Source organism: Neopelma chrysocephalum, unplaced genomic scaffold, assembly GCF_003984885.1.
Source record: "Neopelma chrysocephalum unplaced genomic scaffold, ASM398488v2 Primary Assembly neopelma1_44, whole genome shotgun sequence".
Classification (NCBI taxonomy): Eukaryota; Metazoa; Chordata; class Aves; order Passeriformes; family Pipridae; genus Neopelma; species Neopelma chrysocephalum.
In genome coordinates, this window is record NW_020897703.1 from 10344473 (window position 1) to 10362790 (window position 18318).

General features: G+C 37.1%; 1 long non-coding RNA gene across 1 annotated transcript in view; it reads right to left on the reverse strand.

Annotated features, from left to right (window-relative positions):
- Positions 1-7990: 7990 nt before the first annotated feature.
- The window catches only part of LOC113965272, a 28712-nt gene continuing 18384 nt past the window's right edge, over positions 7991-18318 (reverse strand). The window contains exons 3-4 of the long non-coding RNA XR_003533487.1: positions 11202-11528; positions 7991-8010 (exon numbers count right to left, since the gene is read on the reverse strand). This is a non-coding gene — a long non-coding RNA (uncharacterized LOC113965272). The remainder of the gene's footprint in view (positions 8011-11201; positions 11529-18318) is intronic.

An 18318-nucleotide genomic window follows, 5' to 3' on the forward strand; every position in this document is an offset into this window, starting at 1 on the left:
AAAACCCTGTGTAATAGATTCATATAAGTTGGCTATGTTTAGCCTTCAACTTGAATACTGTTCTATTTGGCTAGTACTAAAAACCAGATAAAAGATAAGGAGACCTAACTACAACTGAAATTAAAGCACCTTTCTACGTTTTATAAATGCCACACATTGAAACACCAGAAGGAGGGGGGCTTTTAATCTTGTTTCCATTCTTTATTAAGATGCTTTGTGTAATTAGTTGCATTTCTATTGGAATAAATGGCAATTTGGAATTCATCCAAATTGAAAACCTAAATGAAAAAGGAGCATTAGTGGTGGATTGCATGCTAAAAGAGGCAAACTTCTCTAGGGCAGATCTGTTCATGCAACTTGGCCCTGCTTAAATAAAATCTATAGAATCCATGTGGAATTTAAGAGGGAATGTAGCACATAGGATGGATGGGAATGCAAAAGAAAACAGATTTTCAGCCAGAAGGGCAATTCACTTATAGTTTAATGAAAACTCCCTAAAACCAGACAGAATTATGTATGCCACGTAGAAAGTTTGTTTTGAAATAAAAAAAAAAGGAAGCCTAAAAATAAATGCAAAAATATGACTGTGTATTTTACATTATTGAATTGAGTGTGTTTCAACGGTGACTGATACAAGGACTTAGTTGCCAAATGAAATTATGCTGTATTCAGGTGACAGCATTATAAAAGTACTCTTGATGCTGCTGTAGGGTATAGTGTGTCACTGCTTCCAATTATAAATTCCACTTTGCAGCTGTTTTTTCGGCCCTTTTAAAGTATTTGAAAGGCATAAAATTTTCACCTATTCATTCAAGCAGTTATGAATTATAAATATTTTTCCTCCTGTCTTTTTTTTTTTTACAGCTAAAGATTTGAAAACACTAATCTGTGATGTACTCTCAGTGCTTTGGGGGGAAATGGGAAATGACTAACTTAGTTTTGTTTGGGGAAGTTGTTATTGATAATGCACATTACCTTTCTGGGGATAAATATTTCATAAAGAGTTTTAGTGCAGAGACTTGTGTGCGTGAACAACAACCACACAGGACATGATGGACTGGAATGCCTCTGAAAGGGCTGTCACAGTCCATTTTGTCAATCTAAGAGCTGGGGTGTGCTTGAATAAAATTAAAAAGTCTCTGTGTTTGTTCAGGTGACATTTTGACTGTAGTATGAATAAGCCACCTAAGGAAAGCAGAGATTATAGAGTCTTGATACTTGATCAGAAATACCTTACTGGTTGGTACTGGTTTTTGTAATGTGCCACATAAACCATGAACTGCTTGCTTGACTTTCAATGTCTAATATTCTCCTTAAAGCTAAGGTAACTGGGCTTTTAGAACATTACCCATGATGGTTTATATGCTAGATGCAAGAGGTATCCAATTGCATATGGATTTAATAGTTCAAATGTTTGTATTATAGCTAAAGACAAAACGAGATGAAATAGTGAAAGTGATTTAAATTTCTCTTTATAGGGAGAGGTGGGAGAAACATTTTCTCTGCTGTTAGAAACCTGAATTACTCCTATGGAAGCCTTATTTTGCTTTCTGCATTGTTTTAAGGAAGCTCTTTTCCTGTGTTTGGCAGTAACAGTAAAGATGCTTTACAGCTCCACAGTTTCTTTTCAAGTTGATTGATCTAATAAGAGTTTTCTATCATTAAATTCTGTAGGCAGACTACAGATCCCTCTTCTACTCAGGCAGCAGGTTTGAAAAGTTTCCTTCCTTCTAATATGTACATGATGGAATCAGCTACAATTTGCCTGAAAATTGAGTCGTTACAAATTTTCAGGGTCTTCTAGAAGATGTTTTTGGAGGTTTATCATTCAAGTACTCCACTTAATTTCACTTCTTGGAAAAAGGACATAAGGTCTACAGTGCTTTGTGATCTATACTAATAAGTTACTTTATTTCTAGTAATAGAATGGATATTAATGCATTTTTCTGGGTGGCTGTTAAATTCACTTACAAAAAAATAAGCCAGTGAGGCAGGCAAATTTATGTTCTGCTCCTTGAGCTTTCAAGATGCAGTTACTTTTACCAAAAGTTATAGCCAGCACTGGATTCTGGACCTAACTCTGCATTCTTTATCCTGTGATCAGCACTTCCTCGCTGGAAACAATAAAACCAGTGAATCTTGAAGACCCTTTGACTATGTATCTTTGTAAAAAAAGATGGCATTGCTACTATTTCCCTGTCAATGTGCTGCTTTCTCAAAACACTTTTCTTAGTACAAATGCATCACATTCATTTCAAAATGAATTATAGTCAGAGTGCTCTCACATAAGCTTAAATTTAGGCTAACCATGAGGAAACCCCAAACTTACAGTATTATCTGTCTATGATACATCAGGCTAAGTGTCATAGCTAGCCATTAGCAATACAAATCGGAAGGCCTTCTTTAACGCGTGAAAGGCCGGAAAGCAAAGCTTGGAAGTTCACAGAAGGCCAAATAACAGATGAACACTTACCCATCCTTTGCTGCCTAGAGAAAAATCAAGTACTTTTTCTTACACTTTCCTCAGTCTGTAGCATGACTAAAATACCACAGAAAAAGTGACAGCAAAAAAATATTCTAAGATATTCTTGAAGATAAGTTTGTCCTGCCCAATTACAATAGAATATGTATAGATAATTAGATCAGTATTCTGATCACTGAACCCCGAGCTCTAATTAGAGGAGCCAGGAGATGCTTCATAAGGTCTTTTGTTCACCCTAAAGAAGATGATTAAACAGAAGAGACAATGACAAAATAAGTAACGCAACCTCTGATTATAAAGTATTGTGACCATTTCAACATGAAGTATCCTATGGGAAAATGTGTATGACTTAGTCTGTACCAGGGGTTGGAAGAGGTGGGGAAATTCAGTTTTGGAGGATACATGAATGGAGAGTGCATCAGACCTTTGCATCAAAATATGAAAGCATCAACACATGAACACTACATTTTTGCTTCTTCTGACTGTATTTGCAGCTGCCAAAATTATGTTACTGAAAATAAGTTTCTCCTGTTACATTTCAGAAATCATCTTTCTAGGACTATCACAAAGTACAGCTCTTTTTTCCTGGTTGGCATTACAATTTTTCACATTTCAGGTCTGTTCTTCTGGGCATGTGTCTAGATTAAGTAATACTGAAGGATTTATTTACCAATGATTTTGATCACAAACATTTTACACAAACATGAACTGAGACAGAAATGCTTTCTATCCTTTTAAAAATGTAGTACTCTAACGACTCTAGGCCTGCTTATCTTTGGAGTCTGAAAATGTTGAATTTTCATTTTGTCAAAGGCATCTGTAAGACAAAATTGGCTAAAAACATGTTCTGTGTTTCAGCAGAGTGAAGCCATGAATCACATGGTAACACATTAGAGCCACTAGTATCAAAGGAGCCCATGGGGAATTGAGGAAAAGGTAGTTAAGCAATTAATGAAGATATTTAAAATCCTAATATGGTAGAGACAGCTTTGAAGGCAACAAGGGATTAATATTTATTTAATAGATCATCAGATTCTGTGCCAAAAAAGAAATATAACAGAAGTCGCCCCACTCTGGATGCAAATATGCACAATTTGAAGAATATTTTGTGGCAACAGTGACATCAGCACGTCACACATTGTCATGATAGCTGGGAAAAATATCTTGCCTTAAAGAGAATATTATCTTTGCTGCTTTTGACTATTTTGGCTGAAAGTAACTGCAGTGATCCAAGCTCTGTCACAACAGAGAAAACAGAGAAAGAAACGTATTGGTGGTACTTAACAGAGGTGGCACGGGTTAGTTGTATGATTGACAGCAGATAAATGTAACTGCTCTGCAATATTTTAAGAGGTAGTTTGATGTGACTATCACCTGTATGAAAGAATGGAACTTTCCAGTTTCCAGGATTGCTGGTCAAATTGGATAGGCCAAATTTTATTTCTCAGCAAAGGTCAAACTTCTGTGTTTATTATAACCGTTTTCAGAAGCAGTTTTATGACTGACTGTGCCTGGCATAGTGTCTGAGATGCAGTGTGTTAGGAGTGTGAAAGGTTCCTGTAAAGTTCCATTATTTCTTTTTGCAGAAAACCTGAAATTCATAAAGAGCTCCTCTTCCTTAGTGGTATTCCTTTGGGTTTCCAGAACACTGATATATTATCATCTTTCCCAGTTAAACTTTTAATGAGGTTGCTGAGGAGGATCATGAACAAAACTACTATTAATGTATGTATTTCTTCAGACACAGTTGGTGGGGTTGTCTTATGCACCCTGCTCCAGGGAATAATAAAGTTGTGTCTAAAAGCTGGCTTGTCTTAAATCAGTTCAAATAGAAGAGAACTAACAGGTGACAACTGTTCCCTTGGTCAAAGTTCAGGGAGTTTCACATGCAGAGGTATGAAGCTGGAAAAAATACAGGCAGTATTTACACTGCTATCAGATATCCACACATGTAGAAGACTGGAGGCTTCATTGAGGGCAGCAGTACAGAGAGACTGAATCTATCCCACAGCTGGCATTATTTATTTTATTCTTTTTCCATTAAAATTATACAAGTGTAATACAGAATTAATCTAAAAACATTAGGAGAGCTATTCTTTACAGTTGCTGTTGGTATCACAGAGGACCGAATTGAAATCAGTAGCAAAGCAGAATGGAAGGTTGATAGTTAACAGTTCTCACTGGGCATCAATCTATGCAATAACGAAAAGGCAAATGTAGGTTTTTTAAAACTTTTAGTTGATTTCTTTTAGACCTTCACTCTATTATACCCATTGCTTAAATTCCAAGCAGCCTTTGTTTTTGATGTCTTGATTTAAGGAGAATTTCTCAAAAAACAGTTAATGATGACATGTTTTATAAACTGACCTACTGCTGTGCATTATTGACAAAGTAGCTTTGTATGTATCACTCTATTTTAAGTGACAGTCTAAAATTTATTGATAAAGTTAATGCATTTATAACAAGGTGAATTTAGCAACTACCATCATATATCCCTTCTAGAATCATATGCTAATGAAAAAGATGCTCTAATAATTAGGGCCTAAGACCACTGAATACAACACCTTCCAATTAGCACTCCCCAGCTTGAATACTACCATTAACATTAAACAACAAAACCAAAAATGGGTATCAATTCACATAATAGAAACTAATTGATGAAGTTGGAGGGTGTGATTATTTGTGATTACTTTACAGTCATGCACTGAATGTAGGAGAACCCCAGTCAGTAGTTAATCTCTAGCTACCTCTTTGAAGATAATGAAATTGGCTTCCTACTGATGATTATTCATTAACAATTAATTCTTTCTTGGTGATCTGCTTCATTTTCAGCTTCTCACCACAAACATGCAATGGAATAATTACAAGTGGAAATGAAAAAGCAATTAGTGGCAGATAATGCCAACATCTGATTAAAAAACAGTAGAAGAGATTAGCCATTCGGTAACTGCAACTTTGCTGCCTTCAGCAGGGAGATGTGAGTTACCCAGCAATATCACAGTTCAAGCTGCGTTTCGCTTTTATTGCTTCCTTACCTCGTGGTCTGCCACATTAAATGCTTTCTTTTATTGTCGGGGGCATTGACTTGTTGCAAGTAATTTCTAAAGATTAAGTATGATTTGAGGTGGTTTGTCATTCTTCATGTTGAGACTCTCTGTCAAGAAAGAAGGAAAAAAGTACTTAAGCCAAGCTGTTTGTTGTAGTTACCAGCAAATGTAATGGTTTTTTTTATTTGAGGGAGGACGATTGAAGGTTTGCTTAAGTGAACTGTGTGGAGACAAAGATCCTGGAATTTAGGCTCCCCTCCTCTAGACAGTATTTTCTCTTAATCTAGAGATCACAACAACTATTTTCTGCTGTAGCAAATGATAGTTGTCTTTACTGTCACAAGTTTAGCTTGTTTTTGAAACATGTATTATGATGCTGCTAGGTCTGCAGATCACCACCACAGAAACTGATAAATGTATACTATGATCTTTTAAAATTGTGAATGATTTACATCATGCAGTACCTACAATCCCATAATTACCAAACACTTGCTCAGCAAGAAATCCAACTAAGCAAATAAATGCTTTGTAATAAATCTACAAAGTCTATGTGGGATCTGAGACCTGAATGTAGATCTCCTGCTGCACACACTAACCACAGGAACTGAAAGGCAGAGTCTCAGCCCTGTCTGGAATACCAGGGTGCATTCTCACATTGCAAAACCTTCAGCATGGCAAGTTCCCATTCCCCAAACAGAGACCATGTGACTGCTCTGGACTAAGTTTACAAAGAGTTGCTTTTCAAATGCTGATTAAGGAAATGACTTGCTATGACCTGGTAATTTTTCAGTTCTGCTTTAGATGAGAGAATTCACAAACAAGTGAATAAACAGAGCTGGCAGATGGGCACAACAATGTGTCAATGGCAGGTACCTCATTAACCCCTTGGTCAGAAAATGATCAATAACATGGAACTACAGGTTATTTTGGTTTTCAGTGTAGAGTTAGCACAGTAGTCAGTGTTGTCGTGGGCATATGGTCCACTGGCTATTTTTCAAAACAAAGAATTAGAAGAATATTAGTAGTTAATGTTGCTTACTTAGTTTGAGAGGCTGAATGTTTTGTTTTCAAAAAGTTGTTTCAAAAGGCCGAATGTTTTGATTGTCTATTGACTATAGACATTCAGAAATTTCTGTCACAGGAACTGAAAATCACATCAAAATGCATGGCAAAGAGTGTATTTCATGGTGTTTAAAGTTTTCATTGTTTACATTTTATTCCAAAAATGCATGATGCAGATGTGCTGAAATATTTGTCACAAACTCATGATTTGCAGTCTGAAAACTCCTTCTCTTTCCTAAGGACAGTTAGAATGTGGTAAGAGGCCTTTCAGCCACTGCTACCATAGCAGGTTCTGCATCGTCTCTCATTTTGTAATTTTCCCTGCTTTTTTCAAAGAGTCAAGGCAAAATATTTGAAAAAATATGCCTTCTGTCTTGACTTCCTTCTCTCTCCCTTATTTATTTACTTTGCTTGCTCCCTGTAGAAGCTTTACTTTTACTATATCATTGGTTCTCTCAAATTTTTCTCTTTCTATCTAACTTTTTCAGTTTTCTCCTTTGCTTGTCTTATCCCTGCTCTTTTCATCATTCTTTCCTCTAGCAAGTGAAAGAATACTTTTATTTCACCTATTCTTGGTAAACCACTTATTTACAAGATGTTTGTCCTCCTTTTCTACATCTCTAGGTTATAGTGTGAACTTTTCACATGCATTGCCTCATAATCTCTTGGGGACAATGGTTCTGAATTATTACAAAATTGCTCAGATTTTTTGAGGTACCTCTCCCAATCAGATCAGAAACATCATCCTATTACGCAGCTAATTTTTTGTCCTACACCTATTGCTGTGGAAAGTGGGCATCAACATGAAAAACTTTCACAACACTGAGCTTTTCTCTTTATCTGTCAGAAGCCACAATAACACAATCCTATCAATTACACAGACTTTCATCTGTCTCTATTACCCATGTATATTTAGAGTGTTAAATATGTGAGATGAGTTAGAAAGAAGCAGCAACATATTTCCCGGCAAAACAGCAGTATTTTCAGTCCAGAGAAATCTTCTATTTTGTCTTCTGTTGATACTAACAGCAAACACCAACCTGCAAAACCCACAGAGGACTCTAACCACAATGTCTGGTTGGAGTATGAACTAATCAGACTAATCAGCCAAATGTCTCATGAGAGTAACTAAAGGTGTTTCTGCGCTTCTCCCAGTTGGTAAACTTCTCATTTTGAGAAGACTTTCCCAGTATAGCTGAAAGATTGACAAATTCCATGTAAAATATCAGGGGAATCCTGGTGGCATTGTACTGATGTGTGAAGATCTTTTTTAGCACAACCTCCATTCAGTTATAGATGAATGTTTTGCACTAAGTTTATAAATGCGGAGGTTTTTTGTAAGAAAAAAATAATTTATTTGGATTTTTTCTTTTTGTATGAGATTTTTTTCTCAGTTGACTTATCTCTTGAAACAAGGTTCTTCAGCCATTGTTCAGAGACATATCAATCACATTCAGATGTAAAAAAAGAGAAAGAAATTAATAGAAGTTACAATGTTTGTTCCAGCTAGTTTTGATTGGCTGAATTTGTGCCCTAAGTACTAGAATTGTGTTACTGACACTGGAAAAGTACTTTCAAGCCAAAAGTTGTTTCCTAAGGAGCTCTTGAATGTTTTGTATTTTTATTTAAGATGTCAAATATAACATTTTTACCACAGAAGTAAAGCATTAAGCTAAAAATATGCTGCAGTAGTGACGTTTCATTTGCAATTGCCAATAAGTCCTCAAGTACTAGATTACATTTGTTGATGCATTACCACATGTTGCATTGATTTCTCCTTCATTTTATAATTAGCAATTCAAACTTGTATTAATGTAGAACATTTACACTGTAATCCCATGGTATTCAAGGTATTAGGTAGTTTAATGAATTAATTAAAAATAATCTTAGTAGTTGGTAAAAATTCATTTCCAGGCCTTTTCAATCTTCATGAGCTGAGTGTGTGACCCTGCATAGTCCCTTAGCATCAGCAGAACCAGTAACATGGTGTTTGCAGTACCTATATTGCAAGGCAGTATCAGATTCACTATGAGAATGCACGTTTCCTATACTAGCCTACCACGGTAAATCTATTTTTTCTTTATAGTACCAAACACATGTAGAGATAATCCTACGCATGTTTCCCCCATACCAGATTTTCCCACATGTGACTGGACATTTAATTGGTCTGATCATCACCATTTGAGTTTTATGGGTTGGGCTGTTGACCACTTGCAAGATTTGTAACCCATTTTAGATATGAAAGCCTTTACAGCAGGCTCTTATCAGCCACCTTACAGGAAGTATGGTTAGGCCATAGGCAGACAACTTTCTCATTTCTGAAGTAACAGAAACACTACCTGACCTTTCTACTGCCTTGGGCAAGTCAAGATCTCTACCTAGCTACTGAATTTCTCTTGTCTTTCCTAAAGGGTTTTAGAAAGGAAGACCTACAGTTTGTTGAAAATAGAAGCCTGCTGCATGGAGTCAGGGGGTAGATGGTACATGGTGCTGACAAGTCTGTGGTTATTTTAAAGTACGGAGTTTATATCACACAGATGAAACCTGGACTGCTACCCACCCACCAATAGCAAACTGTAAAATATGAGAGCACCATCAATAAACATTGAAATATTCAGGAAAACAAGGGGTTTCAGTCTTGTTTCATTGGCAAAAGATTATCCATCACATTCCCCCAAGAATTTTCTCATTATCTTCAGCCACTAGAGATTGTGCAACAAGTAATACTGACACTTTCCTGTTGTTCCCTTTTGCATCATAATCTGCAGATTTCATTGTAAGAAGTCTTATAGACGACATCTTTTGGGTCTAGTTCAAAGTCTATCTACATTTGTAATTTTTACTATTCTCAGATTAAGGCCTTCTTACTTTGTGACACTTGCAGCAGTCTGTTACTTTTACTTTTCTCCTACTGAGCATGGAGTGACATTTCAGAAAAGCAGAGTCAGACTGTCTGTTCCAGTAAGTGCTTGCTGCTTTATTCAGACTTCTCAGAGTGACTTCTCAGTCCATTGCTGTCACTAAAAAATAAGAAGGCATTGCCTCCCAGACAGCCACTCACTTATTGTCCAAAGTCATATTTGACTCTCACCTCCTACTAATTCTTCTCTTTAAACTGTGGCTGTAATGGTCTTCCTCTCCCTATGACTATTTAAATTGTCAAACCATATCAGTCATCCTTCTGACTGCTCTGCTGACCTTTCCTTTACCTTCATGTTTGAAGAAAGCTTTTCTATTTTGACTTCTAATGCTTAAAACTTGAATTCCAACTTGGGTCTTTTTCAGCACAATAAGCAGAACAGCAAGAAATTCAGATTATTTAGAGAGAGATGATAGAGAGTGAAGACTGGAAACAGCAGAAGAACAAAGCAAATGATTAGCATGCCACCTTAAAGCCACCATGACAAGCCAGTGGTCCTAACACTTACGTGTCAAAATGTTGTCTAAGGAAATCACTATAATCCATGATACAATCATTCTACTGCTTGAAAGACTGCTACTGGCTTTGTGTGCTATATATTTTACTTATCTGGAAAGTTCATTCCAGATGTCTTTGGGCTAGAAAAGAAGCCCAGATAGAAAAATGTCTAAAATAATAAATAAAAATGCCAGCAAACAAAATGAATTTAGATTCATGTTGTATCAGAATCAGTTTGCTTTACCGGCATAACACTATGATTTTGACATAAAGGAATATGTAAAGCCAGATAACCTTTTCTTTGTGTCTAACATTAGGGACTCATTATTTCATTGTTCTTGTGGCTTTCTGGTAGTTTAAGATGCATGCAATGTAACACAGTTCGGTGGCAGCTCAAAGGACCAAGAAAGTGTCTATATGAAAGAATGTGAAGGAACCCCTATCAGTGAGATGACACTCACTTACAAAGGACTGTGAAAATAAATTATACTATACCTGTACAGAGGCTGCACATAAACTGAGTGGGAAGTGTTACAGAAATGAATCACACATTTATAAAGGAATGGAACTGTTCATTACAGAAGTAATTCTACCTTGTGCAGAAAGTACAAATCAAAACACTATATACTGATAGAGAAGTGTACATGTAACTGCCACATTAAGAATGTTAATCTGTAATGTAAAATATCCTTAGATACTCTGGTTAAAGTAATTTGCTGTTACTGTCTCACAGCCTACTTAAGCTCCACAGACCTTTTTCCTTTTCTCACAAGACCTCATCTCCACTGAAGTGATGATTACCTTTTCTTCTATTAAAGATTCACTGTAGTTTCAAGTTTGGAGATCTAGCAATCACCACCTGAAATCCTCTAATCCTCAGGTTATTCTTGGAGTCACATTTATGGTCAGTTTGACAAACCGAGACAGAAGAAAACAAACTTTGCTTGAAGCCTCAACTTTATTTCTCATCTGTAAAACCTTGCAGTAATAATGTAATATTTTTTATATTTTGAGAATTTGAACTAGTCCTTCACAATAAAGAACCAGGTTTCAGCACCTATCCAGTTTGCTAACTGCCCCTCACAAAAACAAACAAACAAAACCAAACACAAAAAAACAAACCACAAACCAACCCCACCCTAAACCACAGCTCACAGCTCTGCAGCTCTGCGGAAGGGTAGGATGTATATACCTGTAGTACAAAAGGGAATGCAGTGCTGAGCTCTGTGTGCTGCATAGAGTTTCTTTGCTGTACTACTTCTCTTCCACCTCTCCCTCTGTACTTACTTCCACTGGATAGACACTTGCCTCTGCTTTTTTACCACTGAGGTGTGGGTTATGCACAGTAAAACATGTTTTCTCATTTTTCTTCTTTACTGAATCCCAATCTGGACTTTTAGGGCAAAGTTTTCTCAGATGCTGGGTGGCAATGGAGATTGCAATGGTGATGTCTGGTCAGTAAAGAAGATTGAAACCTGTGATGGTTCTGTGAGTGGATACTCAGGCCCTCATTGTTCTCCTGCGAGAGAGAAAGGGTGTTGTTTTGGGGTCCTGGAAAAACTGAGCAAGTTTTTAAAAGTAGGAACAAATGGTGAAAAAAAAATACATTCTTTCAGTCTTTTGGTCCAGCATCTCCGGGCACTTCTGCTTGCGTAGACTGATCTGCTGTATTTCGTTTACCAGCACTGAGCAGCACTGAGAGAGGCACTGACCTCAGCAGGGACAAATTTCTTAAATTTATACTTAGAAACATTAAAATGTTCCAAGTCTTGAAAGGTTCAAGGTCCCCACACTGCTCTTAAGTAAGACAGTGACAGAGCAAGCTCTGTCATATGATAAGATGGCGACGTCTACATCAAACACTTTAAACTCTGGTCTTCTGTGGAAATTAGTGTCACACAATTGGTGCTCATTTAGAAGCTGTGTGATCCATAGGCAATAACAAACCAAACTGAACTCCACCCAAAACCCCATCTATGACTCTAATATGCATGCCGGTGGAGAAGGTAACAAACCCAATGTCCTTGATTTGTAAGCTTGTTTTGGTTAGCACCTACTTACTAATTGTTACAAGTAGCTATTATATGCAGAGAAGATGGAAACAGGTAGTGAACTGCCTTGAAGTTAAATTGAAGGGGGAAGGGAGGACATTCATAGCTGAGATGTTTTCTAGATTTGCTGGTACGACAGTGTGAATGACAAGCACGTAATATATAATGTTCCTTTTAGAAAATCTGAATTCTTTCAAAAGGGAAAACATATCTTCTTTTATTGAAATTGTAGAAGAAGGACCATGTAGTTCTCTTTTATTTACATAGTGTGGGGCGATTGCTATTAAGTGAAATGATTGCACTATATTCCTGACCAGGCATTTTTCCTAAGGGCTGAATTTTATTCTTCAGTACTTAAAGCACATATTACAAATAGAAGTTGCCATTCACAGGGCCTTTTCCACAGAGGTCTACCCTCACCAGGCAGTCCCCAGCCCTTATGGTTGCAAGGGTTTCATACTCCTCTAATGCAGTACTTGGCATTGTCCTTGAACTTCACAAGATTACTTTTGGCCCTTTAGTCTCTCTGGGCCCCTCTGAATACATCTCTGCTCTCAAGTATATTGACTAGTTCTCTCTAAATCAGTGTCAGCTGCAAAGAACTGAAGTATCTTTAATCAAAAATAGAAATTTGACTCCTGTCCCTCTACCACCCCAATTATGACTCAAGTGCACAACTGAAGTTCACAAGTATTTGTCCCTAGAAAGTTCTCAGTAGACACTTGTGCTTCTGAAGATGTGCTGCTATCTTCTCTGGGAGTCTCTCCTGCACATACAACTGGTCAGACGGTGGGAACAGCTGCCCCTGTACCCACCAGCACAGAAGATGATGTTGGGTAGAAGGCTTGAACAGGAGACTGCCGCTGAACTGCCCCATTCACTTGAAAATGGCAGCAGTGTCTGAGAAGCAGCAGCTTCCATTTATGTAATAACTCAGACCTCAGTCAAAATGTGTTAAAAGATTTTTGTTAGGGATTTGGATGATTTGCTTTCAAACTGTTTGGAATTTAGTTGATTTGTTTTAATTTTCTTTCTGTCTAAGTTTAACTAGTCTTCCAGTGCAGCTCCATAACTATGGAAGCCAGTAACTAGTTTATCACTAGTCGGGCTCTGATACCAGTGTGGAACTTTTGGCCATGAAAGGATTACCACTCACACCTAACAGGGGCTCTGTGTATTATCTAGTTTAGCATTTGAAAGGAACTCACTCAAAGAGTAGAGTTTCCACTGTTACAGTGTACTCAGTTTATACTCTGCAGATTCTAACTATAAAAAAGTAAACACAAAATTCCCTTTCACAAGGAAGTACCATCTAGAGTTTACTAATAAATGACATGGAATAATTCATATGCTAGCATGTGGGTTTTTTCTTTTGCCTCTATACAGTCTCTGCAAGTCAGGATACAGTAAGATGACATATTTTAAATTTATTTATTGACTCAGAAGCTTGGGGTGAGGAGTGAAGCAAACACTTCTTACTATACAGAAAGTGAGATCCAGAACCTCATTAGAGCATATACATAATAGATTTGTCCATAGATTTGTTGTTTACCCTCAGAAGAAAGTGGTCAGCTTTTCCTGAGACTACAGAACAGTCTTCCAGCCTATCTGTTTCTCTGGTATTCAGCTCCTAGACTTGTTTCCAATGAATGCAGCTGGACTTTGAGAAGCTCCTCATTAAAATCTAAAGTATCACACAAAGGTAGTATCTCAGCAGCTGACTGAGTCTAAAAAGGGTTGAAAATAAGCCAGGAGAATAACAGGAAGCAGTTCTAAAGCTCTAAATATTGATCTACTGAAAGCTTACCTTAATTCTCCCTACACTTACAGGAGACTGTGGTCCCGTTCCTTCTTACTGTTTATTATAAAGAACTTTTGTAGCCTACAAAAAACTCTTTGGTTATGGCAAGACACACATTTTTCCTATTTCTGCAAGCAAATGTGAGATTTCACAGCTCTTTTATCACATTACAAAAGTCCCCCCATGCTGTGCATCATGATCATGCAAACACAAGGCAATGAAGCTTACCAGGTTACCCAAGCACAGCTGAAGGAACAGAGTGTACTAAAAATACATGTATACACTCTATTGTTACATATGCGCATACAGATATTTTGTTGTTTTGCAAGATGGAAAAGAGAAATCTTTCCACCAAATGAAAACACTGAAAATTAAATGACAACAGCAGCAGATGTTAAAGTAAATAATCTAATTAAGATGATTTCATCAACCGTTTTAAAAAACATTTAAAAAGGCAGTATAATATTAAGTCACCAGAAGAAACATTGATTATACTTGCATATACAGGCACAATAATACTACAGCTGAAGCTGCCCTTTCAAGCGTGAAAACAAATGATACTTTCAAAACTGCTTATTTTTTTAATCCAGCTGTGTTTCACATCCTGCTAAGGAAAAGTATACACATTAAAAAACTCTTAAGAACTGCAACCCACAGCCAGGAAATTACAATTAAAACCAACAGAAGTTTTGCCTGGGTCAAGACTGCAGAATGACTTCCATGCAGCATGGAGAATAGCTTCATTCAGGCAGCAAGAAGAATTGTAATACCAATTTGCAAACATAGGGAACCTCATTTTCACTTCTATTCTTTGCTTGGGTGGGCCAAATTCTGTCTCAACAAAACCTGAATCAAAAGCTAGAATGAAGACAGAACAGTACGAGTCTGCGTTTTAAGTCCGATGTTGACAGAAAATCAAAAGGCAGAATTTTGTCCTGCTCCCTTAGAATAATCTTACTATAAACTACCTTTCCTTCCTCTTGTGTTTGCTCTTCCTTTCAGTTATATTGTAAAATGCAGTATTGAGTTTTTACTGCTTGTAATTCTTACTGTAAAACATTGAGTGTGGGAGAGGTGCATGGGTTGCCTCCTTACCACAACATCATGTATTTTCAGCTTCCCCTTTCACTGAGATTTATAATGAAGAATACACTTGACTTCATGTCACTTTTTGAATTTTTATTCCCAGCTCTGACCTTTTTTATTTTAAAATGGCTGCTGGATAGTAGATATTAATTTAAAAAAAGAAGTGAAATATGTAACTACTCTCTTCTTTCTATCCTTCATGAGATCTAGTTTGTGCTGGAATTCATTCTGAGCAGTTTCGTTTCTGAAAGGTCTCTGGTTCCTCTTGTTTTCTTTGCTTGTAATAATTGTTTCTGTAGGAATGTATTTTTACTACCTCTATAGCAGTCTGCAAAAGCACATTATGCTTTAGAAGAAAAGAAAGAAAATTTTTATTGTGAATGTTTCATTAGAGGGTAATAATTCTGTGTTTTGTCTATTTCTTTTAACCCATCTTCATGCCTGCTTGTTAGTTTTCCTTTTATTTAAATCCTCCTTCCTCAAAGCAGAACATTACAACTTCATCTCTTTGGGGGAACATGAGTCTTTCTATCAGTAGTGTCATTCCTAAAGATTTCAGAATGAGGTTTTTCCTTCTCATCTTGGCTCCAGTGATAGACTACTGGTACAGAAGACTTTTTTTTTTCCTTTGAAGAGTAGTGAGTCACAGCATGAGTAAGTAAACAGGCTCTTCCTAACAGCCTCTGCAGGTGGTAGATTACAAGCAGTGCTGGGGAAGAAGAGCAGGGACAGAATTAACCTAACTAGCTGGGACAATGAAAGAAGTGCAATGCTTAGTGCAATAAAGCGGGGCTTCAAGAACAGAACTTTTCGGCAGATGAAATCCTTGACCATAAAATTTCTCTGTAAGAAGCTCAACTGAGCTTCACAACTGTTGTGCCACATGGTCAGGACTCACTTTCATGTTTTCAAATGGATGTTTTCAAGATGGAAACAAAACCATATTGGGAAAGTTTATATTTATCCCTCTTCCTTCCTGAATAATTTTAGAAGCAAATCCATTAAGCAGTAATAAACCTTGACTGGAAAGACTCTAAAATGGTGTTGCGACAGTGGATGCCACTAGTAGTGGATACTACTATCAATTATTTCCAGAGGTTACCTCAGCAACGATGTGGAAAAAACAAGCAGATTCTGACAACATTAATGCTCAAGTGAAATGTTTCCTCTTTTACTGACAAATAGTTTCTTTGACACTCTCATGTTCACTGACACTACAGGAACTTTTTCTTAAGAGCCTGAAGGTAATTGCCAGAATCACAAGGACAAGCAAACTTGAAAACCTACTGTAAATTAGAAAACCTTATAGAGGCAAATTCTCAGGGCAATGGCACCTTTTGGTGAGGTGATCAGATTTTTCCAGAGAAAGCAAATTGTAAAACTATTCTCATTTTCATCAACAGGGAAGTGAAACCTTCAGTAAACTCTTCTGGTGCAGAGAATGACAGGGATATTATAATTCTTATTAAATACTTGAATTGGTGTTTAAGGCTGCCATTGTTCCAGTCACCACAAAAAAAAGATCAATAAATAGTTGTTTTGTCAATACAAAAGAACAGGTTGATGGAGGGTTGAGATATACTATTTCCTTCAAAATACATCAGAGGCAAGGAATACTTGAATATTCAAATAGTCTATTTATTTGAAACAGTGACATCAAAAGTACTAAATATTTATACCAGATGGAGGGAAAGAAATTGTGACCGGGGGCTTGAACACGATGGATGTGTCATGGCAGACTGTCACAGCTGTAAGGCAGAGCTTCTTTTTTGACTAACTGCTCCCTTGCATTTTTCAGTTGATTAATGAAAGCTAGTCTACAGTAGAAAAATGTAAGAGCCAGGCACTGAGCCTGCCATTTATGGTGAGTGGATATTGTGGTATGTTGGTACACAGCAGTGGTAGATGGCTTCTTACAGAGAGGGAGAACCCTTGTCTAGAAGTGATTCTTGGTGGATGTTGATATGGGAATTTCCTAGCTTAGGAGGAAAGTTAAACTTTTTCTCTACCACCATACGAAAGTATGTTAGCAACTTCCCTAGCTGCAGTTGATTTGTTTCAGCAAAGAAAAATGCAGCTGCAACTATTGGAATTGAAATGTTGGTGAAAAATTAATTTTCAGATAGGCAGAGTTTTTCTTTCTTCTTCAGATGGACATATAAACCAAGCCATGTCATTTATACTAAAACTCAAAATGTTCATTAGAAAACCCAATGTTTTCATCCAAAAATTATGTATGTATTTTTTAAATTAATCCCCACACCTCCGACAGAAAAAATGAATTAGTCCTATGTCTTCATTAGACAGACATTGTCCTGTTAATTTTGAGCTGGTGTCATTAAGCTGGACTTTACTAACCCTTGTTTAAATGGATTATGAGGTCACATCTCAAAAACGAAACTGGTTAAAATTACTAAAATCTTTGCATTATTAGCATATTTCTCACACAAAGTGGCCTATAAACCCCCAAACTGTCTCACAGCTAGTTGAAACAAGCCACCCTTGTACAGATTTGAATAACTCAGCAAAGCAGAACTGTTGTAGCATAACCCTCAGTTCTGGTCTGAAAGCTGAGAGGGTGAAACTTGTCCCTGTGCTCGGTTCTTCACAAGTGTCTTCAGAAAGTGACCTTTCATAGACCTTTGATTGTATGTCAGCTTGATCACAGAACAAGTCTACTCATGAATTTACAGCCAGAAATAAGAATGTCATCATTAATTGCAGCATCTCCATGACTGGGTTGAACAGAAGCTGGGCAGTGTCTTTGGTGGGTCCTACAGTACTTGGAGTTTATGCTCCATTGAAAACTTGAAGCTGAGCACAAAATAAGGGCAAGACGTTGGAAAAGGAAAAGCTAGTCTGGGAAGTGGAGAGATAATGTACCAAACCTCCTTTTTCATTTAGTGTTGAAGAAGGTGTTTGTGGTTTGTGGTGAGAACTGTTTTAGGGTTGTGTGCACATTTAGCAATGTTTTTGCTCTGTATGAACACATGTGACAGTTGAAGCCTTTTATATTTGTTGCAGCAGAGGTAGGAAGGCATAAGGCCTTACAATTTCCTCTCCTATAGAGCTTGCTTTTGTGTGTTTTTTTCCTAATGGAGGCACTTGAATGGGGATAGTCTGCAGTAAAGACACTCAAGACATTACTGCAAAGGTCAAAAGAAAGTCTGTTTTCCTTTTTGGGTCTGGAGTTGCAGAATTAGAAAACCAAGACAATCTGCATTACATATTTAAGACAATTTAAGACAAAATATGCTTATTTCCATATTTTACCTTTTTCTCACTCATTTCTTTCCTACCTATCCCTTTTGGCTCAAAGAAACCCATAAGCTGTGGAGTAAAAACTGCATGCCCATAGCCAGCTGGCCATC